Source organism: Marmota monax, unplaced genomic scaffold (genome assembly GCF_021218885.2).
Source record: "Marmota monax isolate L192 unplaced genomic scaffold, Marmota_monax_Labrador192_F-V1.1 WCK01_AAM20220418_F8-fsc00018, whole genome shotgun sequence".
NCBI lineage: Eukaryota > Metazoa > Chordata > Mammalia > Rodentia > Sciuridae > Marmota > Marmota monax.
This window is the reverse complement of record NW_026692201.1, coordinates 15774947-15800375: the sequence shown is the minus strand read 5'-3', so window position 1 is coordinate 15800375 and position 25429 is coordinate 15774947. Positions and strand designations below refer to the sequence as shown.

General features: G+C 34.8%; 1 long non-coding RNA gene across 1 annotated transcript in view; it reads right to left on the bottom strand.

The window, feature by feature from the left end:
* Positions 1-23162, bottom strand: part of LOC124081985 (uncharacterized) — a 37440-nt gene extending 14278 nt beyond the window's left edge. The window contains exons 1-2 of the long non-coding RNA XR_009225527.1: positions 22772-23162; positions 22317-22378 (exon numbers count right to left, since the gene is read on the bottom strand). This is a non-coding gene — a long non-coding RNA (uncharacterized LOC124081985). The remainder of the gene's footprint in view (positions 1-22316; positions 22379-22771) is intronic.
* Positions 23163-25429: the final 2267 nt, after the last annotated feature.

The window sequence follows — 25429 nt, the reverse complement described above, 5'->3', positions numbered from 1 at the left end:
GGTATACAACTCTATCCAAAGACATTTTTTCTAATTCATTTCAGTATATGACTCTCTCAAGTGGAGAATGCATAAAACAAAGCAGACCTATATGTGATTTCTGACTAATGTCAATAAAATAATTTGTAGATTTCAATCTAAAAATTTAAAAATGATAAATCTAGAGGAAACATAAGAAAGTCACTTGAACTGGAGCTTTACACATTGGGGTTAATATTTTGAAGAATGTGGTGAGCCAAGACTCAGTCCCCAAAGACACAAACACTTACTCATGCACCAAGTAAGAGTCTTGATGACACTTAAGGTCTTTTCCTGCTCTGGGATCATACTGTGTATGAAAACACATAATTGTGCTTCAGAAAATTCTATTCAAAATAATTGGTCATATCAGAGTCAAAAACCCAGAATTCTTAAGTCTCTATAAGAAATCTAATCAGGGTCATGAAAGTTATTATTATTATTACCAATATACAAATTACCAGATCCATGTGCTGACAGTTATTAAAATTATAATAAATTTCACATTCATTTACACATTTGATGAATATTTATTAACCATCTACTATGTTCTCGATACTGTGTTAAGTAAGCATTAGGAACGGAGAGAATTAAACAGACTGTACCCTCCCAGTGTCTAGTGGAGAGAATAAATAGTAGAATGAGTAAGATGAAGGGTGAGGACAGTTAAGATGGGACAAATACAGGGAACTGTGATGCCACAGAAAGGATCTGTGAAATCTCCAAGGTGCAGCTAAGACCTAAGAATGAGTAAGGTAGCTGTTTTATGCACTGTGCCTCTACTTCTGTGTCTTGGCACGTAATGCCTTCATTCCTGCAATGCCCTTCCTTCCTCCTCACTGCTTCTCATCCTCTTGGATTCAGTTTCAGCAGCACACTGCAAAGAATTCTTCCTTCACCTGCACTAGTTGGGAGTAGATGCCTCTCCTTCCGTACTGTTCATTGAACCATACATCTAAATCCACTGGTTCAGCATAATCTCAGTCTCTTGGACTAATAAAATCAAAGAAAAGTTTTCTTGGAAGCTTCTGGGAAGGTTTTTCTAGCTCTTCTATAAAGCCTCCTGATAGCCATCTCCCACCCAGCCATGGCTGAAACTGATCCCCAGAGAGGGCAAACAATGAAAGGAAAACTAAGTCCAAACTACTGGGTTAAACTGACCCTGAATCCACCCTCCCTCTGGACTTTCAGTGGAGTGAGGCAACAAATTTGCTTTTAACTAAAGCCATTTGGACTTGTGTTTTCTATTACCTGCAGGGAAGAACATAGTGTGTAATAAAACATTATGGGTGGAAAAACATGTCTTTTTTCGTCCAATACACTTTTTAGCACATAGCAGCTACTTAAAAAAAAAATCCTGAATAATTGAACTGGGTAATTCAAAGAAAGTATCTGTACCTCAATAAAATTGAAAAATATTTCAGTTTTTCAACCAAGATATATTCAAAACTATATTCAGAAAGTCTGACATTCTTTAGAGATTTTCCTATACTATAAAGAAAATAAATATCATCTTGTTTTGTTTCAAGCCGCCTCTTTCAGTATCTTCCACATTTCCCCACTATCTCCCTCAAGCTAAAAAGCACTTCCTCTCACTCTCCAGTGACTAGAGGGCTTCTATTTCTCTATCCAACCCCTTTCAAAATATGCTCTCCAGGGACTAGTGTTGTGGCTCAGTGATAGAGCACTTGCCTGGCATGTGTGAGGACTTGGGTTCGATTCTCAGCACCACATATAAATAAATTAATTAAAGTTTTTAAAGAAACATGCTATCCAGAGAGAGCTAGTAAGACTATTCACAGTATAGTCTAATGATACAATTTAAATTACGTGTTATAATTTTTAGAGATATTTGCAAAATCCAAAGATTTTAATCTCGAAGTATGCAACTTCAGGTATCAGCAAGCAGATAAGTGGGCACTTGAGGAGCTTCCAGCTGACTCGGTGGTCATAAAACAGCAGAAAGAGATGATTGATTTCCCTCTACACAAGGGCAACTCCAGATATTGTCATCCATGGCCAGCCCAATGGCATGACAGGGTCCTTTCTTGTTCCTTTTTCTTAAAAGCGAATACATTCACTTACCAATGAACAATGTTCACCAAGGGATATTCCTACCTCTAAGAAGTTGTGGTTGTAGACTTTATCAGTGGATAAGATTTAACACCATGTGTTCTGTGTCCCATTTGGAACCAACTTCACAATTATAGTAAGTGTCTGTATTAGAAACACCTCTGCCTCCAAATCCTATCAGCAAATTATAAATAGTGCTTGGTTTTTTACAAAAATGGGCAAACTCAGGATTCTTTGTTCTAGATCCTAAATACAGATGAAAACTAAACTCTCAAATGAAGTAGATATCCCAACATAAATTCTCTAGTCTCTCTTGGATGCAGTGGTACATGCCTGTAATTCCAACGGCTTGAGAGGCTGAGGTAGTAGGATTGAGAGTTCAAAGCCAGCCTCTCAAAAAAAGTAAAGTACTAAGCATCTCAGTGAGACCTTGTCTCTAAATAAAATACAAAATAGGGCTGGAATATGGCTCAGTGGTTGAGTGGCCCTGAGTTCAATCCCCAGTACCCAAAAAAAAAAAAAAAAAAAAAAAAAAATCTCTAGTCTTAAGCAACTACAAACTGATTTGGCTACAGTTTTTTGAATCAGGCATTCCAGAGCCACCTTTATTGCCAAACATAAAAGCATCCCACTGCACACCTCAACAGAATTGCTTGTACACCCTTAATGTCTTTTCAAGTAATTTTATGCAGTCAGCACCCTATACATTAGGAAAAGAATGGACATGTGCCCTATGGATTACTTATAATAGCAATGAACCTTCATAATCAGACCCATTCCTTAATTTTGCTTACTTTTTTTTATGCAGCTGCATTAATACTACATTGTCAGACAAAGACAAGGATGAACATGAGACATGAGACCTTAGTTTAAAAAAAAAAGCAGAAGAAAACAATACAGCCTTCCAAGGAGCAAGTGCTGAGCTTGTGAAAAAAAACCAGCTCTCATTTTATTAAATAATAGTGTTCCTGCAGGGATGTCTGAAGTATTCTGCAAGGCTAATTAGGACAGATCAATGTACACTTACCTCTTCAGAAGGCTGAAAGGTGTGTAGTGACTATGTGTCATTAAAAATTTACTTGACCATGGGCATCAGATGTCCATGAGAGAATGACCCTGGTGAGCACTCTAAGTTTCCATTTTACTTATGTCATCCTCAATGTATCAAAAATGCCATAGACACCATTGCTATAATCTAGGCTCATAGCAGCTGATGTGCTATATATGTTTGAGAGGGTGGTATCAATTAACTATATTATCTATAAAGCCATACTTGCAATTACTACCACTTCACAATTTATCATTAACACATTTGGCAGATTTTTTTCCAAAGTAACATTTATTTAAAGGTTAATCAAAATTCTTAGAACAGCATTTATTATAATGTGATTTTTGATAATTGACTAAATCAGTGGCTCTTAAGAAAACACCCTTGTCTCAGTCCTGCTCAGTATACACCACAGTGCCATTTGGGGAAAAGAAATACATATTAGAAATGTTCATTTCAGACCTCGTCATGGAAGATCATATATTAATGTAATCAGGTGGTACATTTACATGCTCATTAGTAATCCATCATTAGTCCAAATGCTCACTATTAGGAATAAATGTACAACGAGTTATTCAGAATACCCAGAAATAGTATTTCTTATTTAAACATTCAGAATAAGCTGACTGAAATAAGTGCACACCTTGAATTTGAACTTTCAAGGAACATCACAGAAGTCAATCAGTTATGTCAGGACACTCTTCCATAATAATCTCAATTATAAAATTCCTGCCCCTCCCTAACATAGGAGATGGGGGTAGTTCAAACAGAAATCTCTCTAATTCACTGTAACTGCAAAAATTCCTGATGAAATGTGTGTTTAAATTTTATGCTTTAATACATAGCATGCCACTAAAACCACATTAGTTATGCTTTATGCTGTTTAATCATATGTCAAAATCTGTAAAATCTGTTCTTGCATGCTAAGGTAATTTAACTGCAATTAATCAATCAAGAAAATAAATAAAATATAATAAGTGCCGAATAATATAACTCCTTTAAAACAAACCACTATCTACACGTTTGTTCTAAAAACTCTTAACAACCTCACAGAAGGAAAACACAATAAAAATTAGACTTTGCTGAATATTTCTCTCATTAGTAACTTGCTCTAAACATACAAATGGTTTACAGAGGGCTTTGATATGATCTGATTTTCCAACCAAAATGTGAGCAACTTGAGAGTCAGGCTTTTTAAAATTTTTTATGCTCTGTACCTAATACAATGCCTTAATCCTCATGGGTGCTCAGTTTGTTGAATGAAAGAATTGAGTGATTCAAATATTTACAAAGTAGATTCTTTTGCCATAGAGGTTAAGACTTATGAGAAGAACATGTTTTTTTCTTCTGGCAATAATTATATTTTATTGGTATTTAACCAAAGATAGTTACACTCTTCATAGCTTCTTTCATAGATCCATGTAAGAATCCACAGGGCAGGTTGGTAGATATGTTTGTATTTGTTCCTCCAAATGAAGATTTTGTCCAACTATGTAATTTAACAGTTTGATGATTATAGTTTTGGACTAAGACTAGGGAGGACAGTTATAAGTCCTCCAGTCAGCAAGAACTTATTAAGCACCAACAGAAAAACCCATACTAAATTAGCAAACAAAAGTACACTGGAGAAGTTAAAAACATGCTCTGCCTTCCAGACTTTAAATCAGAGAAGGCATGTACATGTCCATTCCACAAGCATCTCTGAGTACACCCTGCTTCATGCGTGGCACTAAAGAGGCAGGACAGCCAGCAAGTCTCAGTTCTCCTCAAAGAGCTAACAAAAGAAATTAATGAGTAACTGTATATCAAGAAAAAGTCATGATATCACTGAAAAATTGCAAACTAATTCCCATGGGAAACTCAAGAGAGAAAACTGATGAACTCATGGAAGTCTTAAAGAAGCAAATAGCATAAAAACAGCTCCAGAATTTCCTAGATAAGATAAATTAGAGCATTCACTAGAGATGAGGGAATTGAAAGTAAGGGTCCAAAAGTTTTCAGAATAAGTTGTTTATTTGCTTGAAGATGACTTAACATAGCTATTCTTCTCATCAAATTAGTTCTGGTGACATAAAATAATAACTTCTGAATTAATGCCCACCCCATTCAAAGAACCCTGGAAGACTTTCCCTTTCAAGGTTCCTGATGGTAACTATTGATGAGGTATCTCACAGCTGAAAGCATCCCAAACACATTACAACAAAGGAGAGTTGCCCTTCCTGCCCACTCCATTGTCCACTGCTGTGCTGTGCAACACAGAAGCCCTGGCCACATGCAGCTACTGAACACCAGAAACATGACCAGTCCAAACTGAATCGTACTATAATTGTAAAATGCATACTAGACTTCAAAGACTTTCAAAAAAGAATGCAAAATATTTCAATAATTTTGATATTAACATCTATTGATATAATGGGATTTGGATATTATTGACTGAAATACAAATATTATTACATTATTTTCATGCATGTCCTTTTACTGTAGATACTAGAAAAATTAAAATTAATTTTATGACTCACATTACATTTCTAATGAACAATGCTAGTCTAAATGCACTGCAAAAAAAAAAAAAAGATTAACTTTTTAAAGTATCCCATACCATTCAGCAATGTGAGCTGATGCCTTAATACAATTCTCTGATATAAAACTTAACATAATAAACCATTCAATGCATACTGCCCCAAAGTTCTGAAAAACAAGAACATTTGTCCTGGCTCCCTGGGGTCTCCAGCCCCACTCTGATCTCATAATAGGGACATCATTTCTTATGATTCCCTTTTCCTCTGAATGGCAGAAAGCATGAGCCTGAAACCAAGTTATTCAACAACTGAATTTGGCTAGAGGGTCTTAGTGTTCTGGTTTAGTTTTACACTGTCCCCTTTTTTATTGTTTGCCTTGGTTTTGCTTTTTTTTCTTTTTTTTGCAATCAGTGAGATGCCACACTCTTCAGAGTTTGGAAAGACTCATTTTGTCTGAGGCCTTCTTCCTTATTACAATTGTGAGCAATGATAGACATTTAGCAAAGCAGGCCAGTATGCACATTTAATATCACAAATGTGGAGCTGTCACTACCCATATCTGTTACTAAGAGTCAGCTCTGAAGTCATACAAATGGCTGGAAGTAATAAGTCATCAAATCAAGCAGAGGTCAGAGCAACTATCAGAAATACCTAAAAATCAAGCAGGTACTGGTCATTATCAGATCTGATCCTATTTTTTTAAAACCAGAGTGTAATGCAGGCATAGTGATAGCATCTAAGGATCCAAGAAAACTTAATAGATACTGAGCCCTTTTTCTAGAGAAGGGGATAATTTCTGAAACAAGGGAGCCACACCAGCCCCTAGGACGTAGTTCAGAGAAATGGCCTCCCCAGGTCTAGTGAACCATACAAATTTCAGTTGAGAATGAGCAGTAACATATAGCCGAGCTGTTGGAGCTGACCCACTATATGCACCCAACAAGGAAGAGAAAATTAAAGGCTTAAACATGCTTCTTGTTATCCAGGGACTGATGGGCTTTTCTGCAGGTAGGCGCATTAGCTTTGCTCAGGTGAACACGAGGAAGAAGAAAGATGGGGCTTATCTTTAAAAACTGGAGAGTTAAGCCAGGTATGGTGGCGCATGCCTCTAATCCCATTGGCTTGGGAGGCTGAGACATGAAGATCGAAAGTTCAAAGCCAGCCTCAGCAATGCAAGGTGCTTAGCAACTCAGTGAGTCCCTATCTATAAATAAAATTCAAAATAGGGCTGAGGATGTGGCTCAGTAGTCAAGCACCCCGAGTTCATTCCCCAGTACCCCCCCCAAAAAAAATAAAAACTGCAGAGTTATATTGATGGCTATGCAGCTCTCATTCTCAAATTAATATTTCAAAACTATTCAGGAAACTTAAAAAATCAAGCCTCTTCAGTGGGCATCTGAAATCTATGTAAAAGGCAACTGGCTTCCTATTAATTCCTATTCCTTTCCAAAAAAAATGCTTGTAACATTATTTAATAACATGGTTATACCTGCCTATCCAGGGAAAACCATGGAATATGTGGAGTGTTATGTAATCTCGAGAACATCTATTATAACTGCATCTTAAAGATATAAATAAGAATAATAAAAAAGCCAACAATTTTCTCAAATATAGAGACAGAGATAGGAGAGGACACAGAAAAGACCATGGCCATATACAAATCAGGACCACACACTCACATAAACTACCAGAAGGCAAAAAAGAGGCATTCTAAGTCAGCTAGACTTTTGACATACTCTCTAATGTTTTCTTAGAAAGGTGTTAAAGCATGTAGCACACAAATAACCAGTTTCGTTTCAGAAAATCAAATCAATATGTTAAAATGAAACCTAGTACACAGTTTGCCTCAACAACAAAAGAATGAAAGTCCCAAGATCTAATCAATGATACATGACCTGTTACATGTAAAATATCTAGAAAAAAAATTAAATATGAGTCAAGGACGAGGAGTAGAAGGAGGAAGTAAGGGAGAAGAAGGAGGAGAAGACGTGAGTCAGAACTAAGTGGCCAATTTCACAAATTATATTCATTCATTTCAAATTGGCTATTCCCCTGATGATGATAAAGGATACAAACCAAAGCTGCCTATACATACACTTTGTGATTCTGTCTCAAGGAGACTCAGACCAGGTTAAAAACTCCAAGAACATTTCCTTCCCAGGGAGCATTCTAGGAGCACACAGGTGCAGACTCAGACCCCTTCTAAGTCAATGGTGATTCTAAAGGAGGTTCTCCTGGCATTGATAAGAGAGGGTGCATTTTAAAAAGAAAAAAAAAAGAAAGAATCAATATATTTCTAGCCCACATATTATATAAGCCCATTTATTCATGGATTTGTGAAATTCAGAAACAACCTAATGAAATTTCTAAGACAACTGAGTTGTCACAATTTGACAAGAGCACAAATTCATATTGAGTGGCTTTTGTAGGGCCTCCTACTAATATCAACAAAACCCAAATACGGATTTCACCTAACATTCAGAGAAAATTCTACTTGGTTACTAGGAGGAAAAAAACGCATATAACTTAACAAAACTCACAATATATATCAATCTGTCACCAAATTAAAATGAGTTAGAGCAACAGTAATAAAACCCACTGCACCCATGTTCATCTTCACATGCAAAGGCTATTTCTAAGCAGGTCTGAGTGAAGCTTTGACTGCTCCATGCTAATGGCAGAGCGGGCCAGAGGTGAGCCAAGGCTGTGCGTAACAGAGAATTCATGGATATTTAAATTTGGAACCAATTTTCCTACTTACATTAGAGTGTGTTGTGGAAACACCAGACTCCTGATGCTTGATACATACTCATTCTTACACAATGCCTGCTTCGTATGGTTAAGGCATTTCACACAGGCACCTGTGAGCAGGACATGTCATTGGGGTAGTGATGGTGGAGTCAGTTTCATCCATTCTGTTTCTCCATTACTGCTGATGGAACCAAGTCCCTCAGACAAAAGCATGACTTGCTGGAAAGTGAGAGACATAGTAGAGACATGGTTTTTTAACTGGGGAATAGGAACAAGATATTTGCTGTTATTTGGAAATGTGCTGTTTCTCAAAGGTTCGTGTGCTGGAAATATGGTCTCCAATGTGGCAAGAAACTTAAAAAAGTGGGGCCTAATGGAAGGTGATTACGTCATGGGGCTTCACGTTCATGTATACATTAATACTGTCTTACAGGGGTAGGTCAGGTGTGGTATTAGCTCTCACAGTGGATTAGCTCTCAGAAGAGTGAATTTTTTTTTAAGTGAATTTGTCCTATTCTTCAAGCAGCCAGTTTTCTTTTAACTTTTCTGCCATGTTGAGACGCTACTAAGACTGCAGAAGCATGCTATTTGGACCCTCTAGAATCAGGAGCCAAATAAACATAAATACTTTATAAAGTACCCAGCTTTGACTATTTTGTTATAGCAACACAAAAAAGACAGTATTCCTCCATATAAATACTCTATACTAATTCCTCTTGACTAAAGATTATTACAATATATTATAATGAGCTATTCAGTTCCCTATATCCTCTACAACATTGCACTTATTTAAAAAATTAATATGAAATAATTAAAATTAGCAAAAATGTACAAATAATTGACAGAGAAGCCCTGTGGATCTTTCACTTGGTCTCTGTTTCCATATTAACATCTGTGATATCCAAACCTGGAAATTGACATTGGTACAATCTATAGAGCTTGTTCACATATCACCAGATACACATGCACTTATTTGTGTTTGTGTGTGTAGATCTCTAAGCAATTTTATCATGTTGTAGTTTTAAGTAACCATTAGCTCATGCCAAACCCTTAACTGCATCATCATAAGAATCCTACCCTTTTACGTCTACCCCTACTACATCCCCTGCCCTCTCCCTTGCCCCTGAAAACCACTAATCAGTTCACCATCTCTATGATTATGTTACCTCATAAGAATTATATGAATGGAATCATTCAATAAGGTATTCTCTTAAGGTAAGTATTTTTCACTCAACATATTTTCTTTGAGGTTCATCTAAGTTGTTGCCCATAACAACAGTTCATTTTTCTTTATTGCTGAGTAGTATTCTACTATGTAACTAAATCACTCTCTATTTAATCATTCACTCATTGATAGACATTTGGATATTTCCAGGTTTTGGTTATTACAAATAAATTTGCTAACCAAGAATAAAAACAGGGCAAGGATTGTGGCTCAGTGGTAGAATGCTCGCCTAGGACATGTGAGGTACTGGGTTTCATCCTCAGCACTACATAAAAATAAATAAATAAATAAATAAACAAATAAGTTATTGTGTCCATCTACAACTAAAAAAAATATTTTAAAAAAGCAGCAGTAAATGTTGGCGAGGATGTGGGGGAAAGGGTACACTCATGCATTGCTGGTGGGACTGCAAATTGATACAATCACCTTAGAAAGCAATATGGAGATTCCTTTAAAAACTAGGAATGGGACCACCATTTGACCCAGTTATAACTCTCCTTGGTATATAACCAAAGGACTTAAAATCAGCATACTACAGTTAGGCAGCCACATCAACATTTATAGCAGCCCAATTCACATTAGCTAAGCTATAGAGCCAACTTAGGTGCCCTTCAATAGAGGAATGGATAAAGAAACTGTGTATGTAGACACAATGGAATATTACTTAGCTCTAAGAAAAGAATGACTTCATGACTTTTTCTGGTAAATGGATGCATCTGGAGATTATCATGCTAAGTGAAATAAGCTAGTCCCAAAAAACCAAAGATCAAATTTTCTCTCTGATATGCAGATGCTAATACACAAGGGGAAGAGAAAGGAAGAACAGAAGTTCAGTGGATTAAACAAAAGGGAATGCAGGTGAGGTAGAGGAATAGGAAAGACAGTGAAATGAATCAGACATAACTTTCCTATGTTTATATATGAATACACCACAGTGAAACTCCACATATGTACAACCACAAGAATACTATCCTAATTAGAATAAGTTATCCTCCATGTATTTATAATATGTCCAAATATACTCTACAGTCTACTGTCATGTATATCTAAAAAGGACAAATTTTTTAAAAAAAGACACACAGTTCTGGAAACTACCACTTGAAGCAGTGCAAGCTGCAATGAATAAGGTAGAGTTACCACCATCAAAAATCCAAATAATAATAATAAAATCTGGACACACACACACACAAAAAGAAAAGTTGTTATGAACATTCACATGCAAGTTTGTCTGTGAAAATAAACTTGCAAGATTTTTTTTTAAGGGGAAAGAGAGTGTCTTCTTCACTATGGTATCTACCCCCACACTGTAGGACACATAGTAGTTAATCAAAATATCTGTTCAAGAAATGAATGAATGAGCCACCAAATTGACTCTAAGTCCAGAAAATAAAATTGGATCATCTGGTAGGAAAGTTAGGTGGGAGGGAAAATGCCACCACATGGTTCTACAAGCTGTACTGACAGTTGCAAAACTGCAGTGGGGAGGGCTGGAGCTGGAGTTCGGGGGTAGAACACTTGCCTAGAATGCATGAGGCCCTGGGTTCAAATCCCAGGAACAAACCCCCTTACCCCTGCAAAAGGAGAAAGGAGAGAATAAAGGAAAGAAAAAGAAAACTACAGCAGTTTATTCAAGGGGGTTTTCTACACACACTACAGTCAAATGTTTTAAAATTCATTTCAATTATTGAACTTCCTATTAAGATACTGATTGGATAAATAAGGTATTGCTGAACTTTTTTGGAAACAACTTGGAGAGACTTCTTATTCTAGCCCAGATGAACTGACAGAGGGATGGGACAAAACTTCCTTCTTAAAACTACCAAACAAACAAACAAAAAAGGAAGGAAGGAAGAAGGAAATAAAATGCACAATACAATGGTTTTCAAGACATAGGTCAACAGGCCATGAGGGACAGTGATTCCTGAGGAATGAAAAGCCAAGAGGTGAACCCTTCCATCGCCCCAGAACACAGCCTTGAGGGCTTCTCAACAGCAGCATGGGGAGGACACCCAACTCAGGGGAGCCAAAGGCTCTGAGTTCAGGAAACAGAAATGAAAGTATCAAAGAAAGTGGCCAGAGTTTGCAGGACAAAGTCCCCGGGAGGAAAGACATGAAGCACAGAGAGTACCCTAAGAATTTAGCAGATACTAATCTGGGCATGTGCATGTAGAAACTACCCAAGCCTGGGAATAAAACATTTTTAAAGAATTACAGAGGAAACTGTGCATGGCATTAATACAGGGCTGGGAATAAACCTTTTGCCATTAGTTACAATGGAAAATTTCATGACTTCTGTGTTGTTGGTAAGAATCTCAACAGTGGGCAATAATTCACCCTGAACCATGCACTGCTCTGGTCTCCCCTAAGATTTTAATTCCTAAAAATTGAAAGCAAAATGAGCCAAATGATTCTGTGTAGCTACCTGGTAACATAATCATACCAAAAAAGAACAATTCCATATAGTTGAAAATCACAGAAATATGTACATTCCTATGAGGGGAGAGAATTCTACACAAGGTATATGTACATTCCTACTGATGGTGGTCTTCTTGGTATTATTATTCTGAGCCTGTTGTAAATGTATTATCACTTAAAGCTAATAAGCATACTAGTATTATTAAGAATTGGAATTGTCAGTTTAGAAGAAAGGGCAAATGGATAGAGGATTTATGATTAAATTAAAACCTGTTGTCCTTGATGTGTATTAAATTTAAGTGTTCCTATGGATGTCTATGTATTTTGTCTTAAAAAAAATTGCAAGTTCAAAGTCAGCCTCAGCAATTTAGTGAGGCCCTAAGAACTTAACAAGGCTCTGTCCCAAAATTAAAGAAAAACAAACATAAAAAAGAGAGCTGAGTATTCGACTCAGTGGTTAAGCATCCTTGGGTTCAATTCCTAGCACCAAAAAAAAAAAAAAAAAATTAAAAGAACATATATTCTAGCTCTTTCCTTTGAAAAGACCTAGACTAAGGGCCATGTGAGTAAAAATGAGCTCTCCTAATTTCAAGAACATAGTTTTTAAGTACAATTTCCAAGACAAAATTCATAAAAAAAAGAAATACAACTTCTTAGAAAATTGCCTGCTTCCAGATTTGGAAAGGAAAAGTCCAAGATAAGCCTGTTAAATTTTGTCATATCATTATCATGGAAATTTTCAAAAACTTGAGGTTCTTTCAAAAATATATAGGAACATGGCTGGGATAGGGCTCACTGGCAGAGTGCTTACCTACCATGTGTGAGAAACTGGGTTCAATCATTAGCACCACATATAAATGAACAAATAAAATTCAGGTATTCTGTCCATCTACAACTACAAATTTTTTTAAATAAATAGGAATCAACTGAAATAGACTGAGTAACCAAAGACGTAAAAATATGGGCATCCATAGGCATTAACAACTGTAATAATTGAAACACATCAATGTTCATAATGACATTTTAAGAATAATATTGATTACATTTTGTGCGTCTGTGTGTGTGTGTGTGTGTGTGTGTGTATGTGTGATGCAGAGGATTGAACCCAGGGCCTTGGGCATGCAAGGCAAGAATTCTACCAGCTGAGCTATATCCCCAGCCCCATTGATTACCTTTTGAGGATGGTTAGAAACTCTTTACATTGTGCTAAGAACTTACAAATTAACAGAACAAATTAAGAATTTATTCTGATTTTCTTACATAAATTGAAACTCAAAATAACAAACTAGTTTATCTATAAAGAAGAATTCTTGATAATAAATGAAGCAGATATGATAGAATTATATTACTATTCTTACAAACTCTAGGAATAAATGAATTTAAGCAATGATCATCAACATCTGCTAACACCCAAAGAGAAAGAAAACAGTAGTTTTGCCTTCCCTCCCCTAAATAAATATGATCAGATTTTTAGTCTTAATTACAACAGTTAATTAAAAGGAAAAGCACAGGGGGCTATGGTTGTGGCTCAGTGGTAGAACACTTGCCTAGCATGTGTGAAGCACTGGGTTTAATACTCAGCACCATATAAAATAAATAAATAAAATAAAGGTATTGTGTCCATCTACAACAACAACAACAAACTTTAAAACAACCCCCCCCCCAAAAAAAAAAGGTAAGGCACAGGACAGGGGATGTTATTAAACATCTCCGTGGGAATCAGCAAATTCAGACTATGGAAAGATTCACAACACAAACAATTCAGTTTTTTTCAACAAATAAAGAAAATACACGAAAAACTGTAGATGAAAAGAAGAGAGACACATTAACCAATTGCAATATGGACCTTATTTGAGTTCTGCTTCCAAAAGTATAAAGTATAGAAAAACTATACAAATAGGAAAGTTTGAATATTGGCTTTGTGTATCTGAGGATAGTAAAGAAATATCAACATTTTTGGTGTGATAAACTTTTTAGATAAAGTTCATTTCCCAGCATTAAAAAAAAAAAAGTTGTGTTGCAATGAGTACAATGAATCAAAATGCATTCTACTGTCATATATACCTAATTTAAATAAATAAATAACAAGTTTTGTGGGAGCCAAGGCCAAGATTAGGACCTAGACCACGCTGCCAACCAGCAGACCCACACTGGAGCCCAGGCCTAGCCCACCTCTTACTTGGGACACTGCAGACATTGCCATAGCCTTCCGCAGGCAGTAGTCTACACCTTGGGACAATAGATAGGGCCTGGAGGCAGCTGCATCTCCGAATAGGCAACCCACCCTTTCAGCCCCATCTCTGAAAGTGGTTGCAGCCATCTTGGAAAACCCCTACTGCTATTTGAGTTACCTCCACTATTAACACCACCACCTTTAGTTGCAGTAGCAATTTTCGTGGGACACCGACTAGGGACTAGAAGTCCAATACCTTGCTGAGGTACAGGTAATCTGCGGGGACACTACATGATTATAGGGTAGAAACTGTAATATCTCAGATCTGCATTTCAAAAAAGGGAGACGCATATAAATCATGAAAAAACAAAGGAGGAAAGTTCCCCAAACAAACCAATATACTGCAATAATAGAATCCATAGACAGCACAGTTAATGGAATCTCAGAGAAGGAGTTCAGAATGTACATAATTAAAATGATCCACGAATTAAAGAATGACCAAAGTGAGCAATACAGGCAAAAATTTATCACTCCAACAAAGAGATAAAAGAGCAAATATGGGCAACTATTTATCACAACAACAAAGAAATAAGGAGCAGGGCAAAAAATAAATTAAAAAATTAGAAATCCTTGAAATGAAGGAAACAATAAATGAAATAAAAACTCAATAGAAATCATCACCAACAGACTAGATCACTTGGAAGATAGAATGTGAGATAATGAAGACAAAATATACAATCTTGAAAATAAAGTTGATCACAGTGAAGATGGTAAAAAAAAAACATGTATTATGTTGTGTCCATCTACACCTAAGAAAATAATATAATATTTTTTTAAATTGACAAAACAAAAAGCTGGTTCTTTGAAAAATTAAATAAAATTGACAAACACTTAGCCACCCTAATGAAAAGAAGGAGACAGAAAACTCAAATTATGAAAATCCGTAATGAAAAATGACATATCGTAAAAGACACTATTGAAATACAGAAGACAATTAGAAATTATATTGAAAATTTATATTCCAGTAAAATAGAAAGCCTTGAAGACATCAACAAATTTCTAGAGGCATATAATCAACCAAAACTGAGTCAAAAGGAGTTACACAATTTAAATAGATCAATTTCAAACAAAGAAATAGAAGATACCATCAAAAGCCTACCAACCAAGAAGAGTCCAGGACCATAAGGATTCACATCTGTGTTCTACAAGACCAACAAAAAGAATTAATACCAATACTCCACAAATTATTCCATGAAATAGAAAAGGAGGGAACCCTTCCAAACTCATTCTATGAAGCTAGTATCATCCTGATACCAAAACCTTGATGTGTCTCTACACATCAAGGAAAGAAAATTTTAGACCAATATCTCTGATGAACATTGATGCAAAAATTCTCAATAAAATCACAGCAAATTGCATACAAAAACTTATTTAAAAAATAGTGCACCATGGTCAAGTGGGATTCATTCCAGGGATGCAGGATGGTTCAACATACAGAAATCAATAAATATAATTCATCACATCAATAAAATAAAAAATAAGAATCATATGATTATATCAATTGATGCAGAAAAAGCATCTGACACAATACAGCACCCTTTCATGTTCAAAACACTAGAAAAACTAGGGATAGTAGGAACATAGCTCAACATTGTAAAAGCTATCTATGCTGAACCCAAGGGCAAAATCATTCTAAATGGAGAAAAATTGTAAGCATTCCCTCTAAAAACTGGAAGAAGAGAGTGATGTCCTCTTTCACCACTTCTGTTCTACATAGTCCTTGAAACTCTAGCCAGAGCAATTAAAGAGATGAAAGAAATTAAAGGGATACAAATAGGAATAGAAGAACTCAAACTATCATTATTCACTGATGACATGATTCTATCTGTACTTAGAGGATTCAAAAAACTCCACCCCAAAACTTCTAGAATTAATTAATGAATTCAGCAAAGTAGCAAGATATAAAATCAATACCAATAAGTAAAATGTATTTCTATACATCAGTGATGAATCCTCTAAAAAATAATTTAGAATACAACCCCATTCACAATAGCCTCAAAATAAATAAATTAATTAATTAAATACTTGGAAATCAACAAAAAAGGTGAAAGACCTCTACAATGAAAACTACGGAACACTAAAGAAAGAAATTGAAGAAGACCTTAGAAGATGGAAAGATCTCCCATGCTCTTGAACAGGCAAAATTAATGTTGTCAAAATGGCCATACTACCCAAAGTGCTATACTGATTCAATGCAATTCCAATTAAAATCCCAACGTCATTCGTTATAGAAATAGAAAAAGCAATCATGAAGTTCTTTTGGAAAAATAAGAGACCCAGAATAGTCAAAGTAATCCTTAGAAAGAATAATGAAGCAGGAGGTATTACAATACCAGACCTTAATCTATACTACAAAGCTATAGTAACAAAAACAGCATGGTATTGGCACCAAAATAGATATGTAGCTCAATGGTACAGAATAGAGGACACAGAGACAAACCCACATAATACAGTTACTAGACAAAGGCGCCAAAAACATATATTAGAGAAAAGATAGCCTCTTCAACAAATGGTTCTGGGAGAACTGGAAATCCATATGTAGCAAAGTGAAACTAAAACCCCTATCTCTTACCATGCAACTCAACTCAAAGTGGATCAAGGGCCTAGGAATTAGACTAGATACTCTGTGCCTAATAAAGGAAAAAGTATGCTCAAATCTTCATCACGTTGGATTAGGCCTCAACTTCCTTAACAAGACTTCTAAAGCACAAGAAATAAGATCAAGAATTAATAAATGGAATGGATTCAACTAAAAAGCTTCTTCTCTGCAAAAGAAACAATCAATGAGGTGAAGAGAGAGCCTACATTTTTTTAAGAGAGAGAGAGAGAGAGAGAGACAATTTTAATATTTATTTTTTAGTTCTTGGTGGACACAACATCTTTGTTTGTATGTGGTGCTGAGGATCGAACCCGGGCCGTATGCATGCCAGGCAAGCACGCTACTGCTTGAGCCACATCCCCAGCCCAGAGCCTACATTTTGAGAGCAAATTTTTGCCATACACACATCAGATAGAGCACTAATATCTAGGATATATAAAGAACTAAAAAACCTTAACACCCAAAAAACAAACAACCCAATCAATAAATGGGCTATGAAACTGAACAGATACTTCTCAGAAGAAGATATACAATGAATCAACAAATATATGAAAAAATGTTCAACATCTCTACTAATTAGAGAAATGCAAATCAAAACTAATCTAAGATTTCATCTCACTCCAGTCAGAATGGCACCTATTAAGAATACAAGTAACAATAAGTGTTGGCAATGATGTGGAGGGAAAGTCACACTCATACATTGCTGATGGCACTGCAAATTGGTGCAACCAGCCTGGAAAGCAATATGGAAATTCCTTATAAAACTTGGAATGGAATCACAATTTGACCCAGCTATCTCACTCCTCAGTTTATACCCAAAGAACTTAAAATCAGCATACTATATATAGTAACACAGCCACATCAATGTTTATAGCAGCTCAATTCACAATAGCTAACTGTGGAAGCAACCTAGATGGCCCTTCAATAGATGAATGGATAAGTAAACTGTGGTATATATACACAACAGAATATTACTCAGCTTTAAAAGAGAAAAAAATTATGGCATTTGCAGGGAAATGGATGGAATTGGAGAATCATGCTAAGCAAAGAAAGCCAATCCCAAAAAACCAAAGCTGAGTGTTCTCTCTGATAAGTAGATGCTGATCCATAATGCGGGGGGAAGGGGCATGGGAAAAAAATGTATCAAAAACTTTGATTGGGCAAGGGGGAGAGAGAAGAAGGGAGGAGGTATGGGCCTCCTATGGTGGAATGTGATGGACATTATTACACTATGCACATGTATGACTCTGCGTATGGTGCAACACTACATAGTGTACAATCAGAAATGAAAAGTTGTGCTGCAATGTGGAAAATGAATCAAAATGCATTCTGTTGTCATATGTACCTAATTAAAATAAATAAATAAATTTTTAAAAAAGTCTTAATGCCTCCTGAATTACTAACATGAAATTGTTATATTTGATATTAACTTCAAAATAATTTGGGGTGGAGGTGAGAAGCAGACAGAGAATGATGAAACAAAATATCCATGTGATGATAGTTTCTGATTGGAGTTGCAGGTTTACAAAATTCATTACACTATTATTTTCACTTTTTAATATTTGGGGGATGTTCATAGTAAAAAGATAAATAATACTACATAAACAAATACAGAATAAATTGAGTTTGAGTTTAAGGTCTCAGAGCTCACAGTCCATAGTTCTGAATGAAAACACTTTCTCAGATATACATACAGATAGCAGACAAGGATTTCACAAGATTATTGAAGACTGATTCGTAGAGATTTCCTTAGTGAAGAGCCATGTTTTCTCCACTCAGAACACTGATTTCTGAGCAAAGATAGGCCTTTTTTTTTCTGAAAGTAGATAAGTCAATATGATGTGCCTGATTATATTACTGAACACATGAAAAGACATAAAATGAGACACAAAATGTGGGTCCACAAATGTGGTTGTTAGTTCTCCCTATTTTGAAATAAGACCAGTTTCTGAGAAACCTAATAGAGCATATGACTGCTCTCCTTTTAACAATATCTTTGCACATATAACCCATGCATTCCATTTGGCCATTCCTGCCTTTCCTGTTTGCCATTTATTGCTCTTAACTACAGTCTTCAATTCACACTTTTTTGGTTTTTAGTTTTGAGGTGAGGAAGAAGAATCTTTGAAGATGTTCAAAAATTTCCTTCAAGTCAAATAAATCATTAGAAACTACGTTTTATCCAGAATCTAGTTGTTTTGCAGTAGGAGGGGCATTCTAAGTAGCTTATCCAAGGTTTTGCCAAAAATAAACAAACAAAAACACTTCTCTTTCTTCTTATCTGAATCCTATCCATCCAAAAGGAGTTGACCAAGTCTAACAAATGTAGCTCCTATAGGGTAAATGCTGGGTCATCATTTTTTTTGTGTGGTGTACTAGGAATTGAACTCGGGCACTCAACCACTGAACCACATCCCTAGCCCTATTTTATATTTTATTTACAGATAGAGTCTCACCGAGTTGCATAGTGCCTCACTTTTGTTGGTGCTGGCTTTGAACTCTAGATCCTCCTGCCTCAGCCTCCCAAGCCGCTGGGATTATGGGGATGTGCCACGGCACATATTTGGGTCACCAATTTTAAAATATATTTTTCATGGTCTCTAGTTCAATGTCCTACTAATAATCAGCATTCAATAAATGAATTGACTGATTTTTTAATCAATGCAAATTTAAAATTTGTGATATAATTTGTAAATCAGTATTTTGCTTATAATATTACCATGCTACCATTACTATAAAAATATCATCATGTATCCTAATGTTCACTTTCACTAAATGCCTAAAAAGGTCATAGGAGCAGATTTAAATTCTGATGTGTGTTTTGGGAGCAGAATCAGCTATGGAGAAACAAGGGTAGTCAGCATTTATGTAGGCTGGTTACATTTTGAAAATTATTTGCAAGATTTATTACAGAAATTGTAACTGAACTTTTCAAAAATATTTATCATGGTAGTTAGAACATACACTACAGTATCTTTTTTATGTGATCATGTTTATAAAGGCCATTTTAAAATTTGCTACCCTAGGCTTATACAGCAATAATCTAATGTCTTTCTAACAATATTAAAAACATTTATCTCTGGGAAAATGTTGTAGAGAAATTCTAGTGCAATGATAATCCAAATACTTAAGTAAATGTAAAAAAATAATATTGTATTTCAGAATACCAAAGAATTGAATTTTTTTGAAAAGGGTATTTTAATTTCTCATGAAAGCAAAATATTACTTTCTGAAATTCAGTTGATCATATGACAATATTTCTTAAAATTCAACTAAATAATGTTGAAGTACATTTGTTCTTTAAGCATTAATGATTTGAGTTATGGTCCATGATAATGATATGCAGATAAGAAATAATTGACAATAATATTATATCTATACAGATTTTAATCTCTCCACATTTAAAAATGTGATCTAGACTAGAATTATGTTGTCTAATATTATAGCCACTAGTCACATGGAGGCTCTATAACTGTAATAAATTAAATATAAATAAAATTCCAATTTCAGTTTCTCTGTTGCACTAACCACATTTCAAATGCTCAACGGCTACATATGGCTAGTGGTTAGCATTTTGAAAGTGTCCACATGCAACATGACCATCATCACAAAAAGTTCTACTGAACAATGTCAGTCCACAGTAGAGAGACCAGTTACTGTTGAATAGAATCTCAAGAGTGTGTGTGTGTGTGTGTGTGTGTGTGTGTGTGTGTGTGTGTGTAAAGAATTTTCCCTTTGGTGTAAGAGGTTGAATTGAATCTATCAAATTTAAATGATTTTTCTGGAAAAATCTATATTCTGATGTAAATAGTTAAAGCTGTGCCTCAAGCATTTCAGTATAGATTTTTTTTCTTCTTGCATGAGAATGATTCCATTTCCTCAAGATAGTGAATTATACCATTAGTCAGTCTTTTCTTCAATTAGTGCTTTCTTTCATTATAAAGCTCTATTCTAACCCTTCCCTGCTTCCAACTTCGGCCAGCAATAGTTCAACTTCTATTTTGCAGCAAGGAATTCCTATTTTAGATAGCAGCATGTCAGGCCTCGGACTCCATACTTGGGAAGTTTGTAACTAGCATGACTTCCTTGTCTCATATTTTTATTGGGTTCAGAGGTTTTTATGCCCTTCAGATGTTCCATCAAATTGTGTAGCCTAACACAACTTCTTATCTCTCAATTCAGAAAGGTACATTTTTGTAACATATAAAAAGAATCATGGAAATGAATAAAGAATGCAATTTGACATAGTTATGTGATAAACAAACTCTGTTCCTGCAGTTAGAGATTGAACATAAAGGGTCCCAAAAACCGTAAGAAAGATTCTCTCTGTCATTTATGCTTTACTAGGAACCATACTGCAGAGGAAAACTGGAAAGACACATGTAACAAAAAACAGATGAAAATATTATAAAAAACACACAAACCACAGGGCATTTAAAGGCAATTCTCAAAAGCCCCAGTGAAAAGTAATATGGCTATCTGTATTTAAAAGACCAGATAAATCATATGGCAGATCTAGAAGGTAGAAAAGAAATTCTAAATTACTTGAACATAAAGAAAAAATTAAGTATTTTCATGAAAAAGTATATAAATAATCATGAATAATCACATCCTATTGAAAATAATTTGATTTTATAGGTAGATAGTACAAATATGAAAAAGATAATGATTCCAGATAAGGAAATATTTTAGTACAAATTTCAAATATTTTAGTAAAGGGTCTTTCTCCAGAGTGACAATGTGTTTCTTGGAAACTAAACTTCCACATTAGATTTTATAGCTTCTGAAAATAAATTTGAACCTTGAAATAACCTATAGAAATGTACATTAATTTGGAAAGAAAAAAAAGAAAGAAAATAATACACCAGCCTCCCAACCCTTTTCCCAAATATATATTTGCATTTTGGTAATTATACTTTCTTTCAAGATTCTCTGTGGAGTTTAAATAGATAACCACATCTCAGTTCACATGCTTACTCCTCGAGAAGCCTAAAACCAAATTAATTGCTATTACTGTTTACCAGTAAGATATTCTTTTCTGACCAATTTTTTCTTCATTTTTGAAACTTAAAAAATGTTTTATTACACTTAGGAAACTAATCCTGGCACAAGGCCTCTGAAACATGGTTTTTCAGACACTAATGGGTCTTGGAAAAGTTTGAAACTCTCAATTCATTAAAACTTTGAGTAGCTGTTTTGTACCTAAGAATGAGAATTGATGGAGAGGTTGGGACTAAACACATAATTTTATGGAATATGATGAAAACATAAGGGTTTTGTTATGACGCACATAACAATCAAGAACCTGTTTCTTTTTAGCAAGCTCCTAAAAAATACCTCCCGTATAATTATTAAATAAAAACACTCACTCATTCAGTACTCAGCTAGCTTTTAAACTCTGAATAAGAGAAGTACACAGTGAGAGAGGTACTTACATGGTTTCCTTGGATACTGGATGATGCTATTCAGGTCTATGTTTTTATCTGAAAGTGGTGCCCTGCGGAGAAATGAGGCTTGGTGAGTGGCTGTTTATACATAGTAAGTAAATAGGAACTTTGTTTATTTTACAAAGCATTTTTTATTTTGACCCAGATTTCTTTTACTCATCACACCCAACCCTTGTAAACAGCAATAATAGGGTAGAACAGGTATTCTGTACAACTCTTTTTAACTCCACTTAAGAAATCATAATTATCAAGGCAGAAGCTCAGAATGCTTTGGCTAAGAATGTTACTCCTTAGGCTCCTTTATATATCTTGACTACTATATTTATTTCAGACATATTACTGAGTGTTGCCTGCCTCTCTAGTTGCCTCCACAAGGACTTTTTCCAAAGCTACCAATAGAGAAATTCATCAGAAAATTTCACATAAATGATAAATGTCCTTACCTTAACCAATGAATAAGAGAACCCTAGCTTTAGCCAGCTTCCAACTACCAGGGGTTTCCACAGACATGAATTGCCATGTCAAGTGCTGCAGGGGAAGCCTAGATTCCCAATAGTTTAAGTGCTATGAGCACACAATTTCCACACTCGGTCTTACAGAGCTACATGCTTTCTAATTTTGGTAGCATGATTAATCCCTCCTATGTGATAAGTTTTAACCTTCTAATATTTCTTTGGATCGAGAAGAACAAATGAGGTACAGCAAAGAATTGCAACTAACTTTAATGCTTAACACAATTTAATAACCTGAAATGAAGTAAGTGTGTGCTATGTTTCCATTAAAAAGTTTCCAGCCACAATTAATTGAACAAAAACTTGTCTTGTTCCAAGATTATTCTTGGAAATGTAATTTTAAAGCCTGTGTGAAATGAGGAAACTTACTTTTTTATACCATATGAAAGCAATTTCATTTTTTAGGAATGATTTTTGGATAGACTTCCGATTGGATATTTTCCATTGGAACTAGTAGTGGAGGGGCTTTGGAGGGGGGAGGGGAGGGAAGTAATTCTGTGTTCTTTTGCCAGCACTGACAAAGGTCTGGTTGTCAATGATACCTTTACAGCTAAATTTACTCCAGAGTGACATGAACAGGTGCACCTCGGCCTGCCAGACACTTGTGCAGAGAGATCACGCATCTCGCGGCTTGACGATCAGGGGGCTAAGCCTCGGTCTTCATAGAAAAGGAGAGGAGGCAAGCGCAGCCCAAACTGGGGGGTTTCTCTTCAAAGCCAGCTGGTCTGGCTTTATTCTACAGGAATTTTTTACCTGTCAGAGTTTGGACAACAAAGCCCTCAGCAGGTGCTGACGGGTACAACTTCCTGGAGAAGCAGAAAGGCACTGGTGAGTTTCAATTGCCAAATTATATATTTTTAATCTCTAAAAATTGATTTTGTTACCTTCAAGAAGCATTGCTGTGGTTCCTACGTTCACAGAGCTGATGAGACCATTGGAATCAGAGCCAACTAACTCAACAGTGGGTTTGCCTTCTGTACAAAATAGAACTGCTACTATTTGATAATTTTTAATTTAAAAAATTATAAAAAAAAAATTCGTACTTTTAATATTGGTCTCTCATTACTGTCTTCAATGTCAGAAAAATGAAGAGTTAATTACATATAATACTTGCCTAACTAAACAGCATTTTAATCTTTTTTTAATCTAATTTTGTCATAATTTTTTTTTAATAAAATGTTGTTTCCCAATAATTCTCCAAAATAAAAGTATGAAATGGTACACACTCCTTTCAAAACTTCCATGTACTGGGTTTTTTAATGCGTGCATGTTATAGAAATATGATTAAAGATAATAAGGAATTAACTTAATTTAAACACATTTTTTAAAACATATTACACAGATAATTTAATATTTAAAAGTAACCACATTTTCTCATTACTTTACAAAGAGTTTTTGTTTTTTAGTTTGTTTTAGAGGAAAGTCTTTGAATAAACAAATAAGACAGTACTAAAGCATGTTTTTACGTCATTGATTTCCAAAATTAGTACATTTATATATTTGGTATTTTTGTTTTGTGAATTCAAAAGTTTAAGCAAAAAAATTTTTTTTTTCAGAATAGGATTTTAATTAATGGAAAAATGAGACCACATGTTAGGACATATTTTTAAAAAGTGATTCTATTTCAAGGACTCATTCTTTTAACTATGCTTCACAGCATTTCTCTACAAATTGTTGTATTATAGCAAATTGAAAACATTTATTTAAGCAAGTAAGCAGCTCAAAGCTAGAGACTATACATAGTAAACATATGAAACCATTTTAATAACTAAATTCCATATTCGTAAGCAACATGGGCTAATGAATGTAAAAGACATAACAGCATACATTGATCAAGAATGCTATAAATTATTATGCATAAAATCAATTTTCTGGGCTGTGGGGGGTAGAATTAGTACTTAAGAAGAAAAAGGCTCCTACCAATATAAATTACTAAGACTATAAGACAATTGTTTTATTCTGATGATCCCATAAATAATTTCCAATCTACATGCTTAATACATTATTTGTATAGTAGGAAAAAAAATAAGATCTGACTTTTGTTAATGACTATTGTATCTAAAACAAAACTAAATCAATGATTTAGATATGACAACAATTTATAAATATCATTCTCTTTTAAAGTGGCTTAATTGTTTTTTAAAATCATGAAATATTTGTAATTTAAAAGTAATCAGCAATGGTTCACCCGCCAAAAATTCAATATTTTAAAAATATAGTCTTATCTACAAACACTTTAATGAACTCATATTTTAAAAATTAAGACCCAAATTTTCTTTTTATTATAAATTATTACATGTAAAACAAACTGAATAATTAAGATATTTTATTTTAAAGTATACATATATAGAGTTTCAAACTGTTATTTTCATGTGATATTTTGTTATGTTTCATTATATTCACTTGGATACTTGAGTAGCCATAGTCACTGAATGTTTTTATCTAACCTCATTAGTCTCTAAAAGAATGAGTATGTATTTCATGCACTTGAAAATTTTTTTCTAGTGTGTTAGATACTACTTTCCAAATGAATCAGAACACTTTTTTTTAAGAGATGATAACTAATTACTGAAAAACTGAACAACTTAC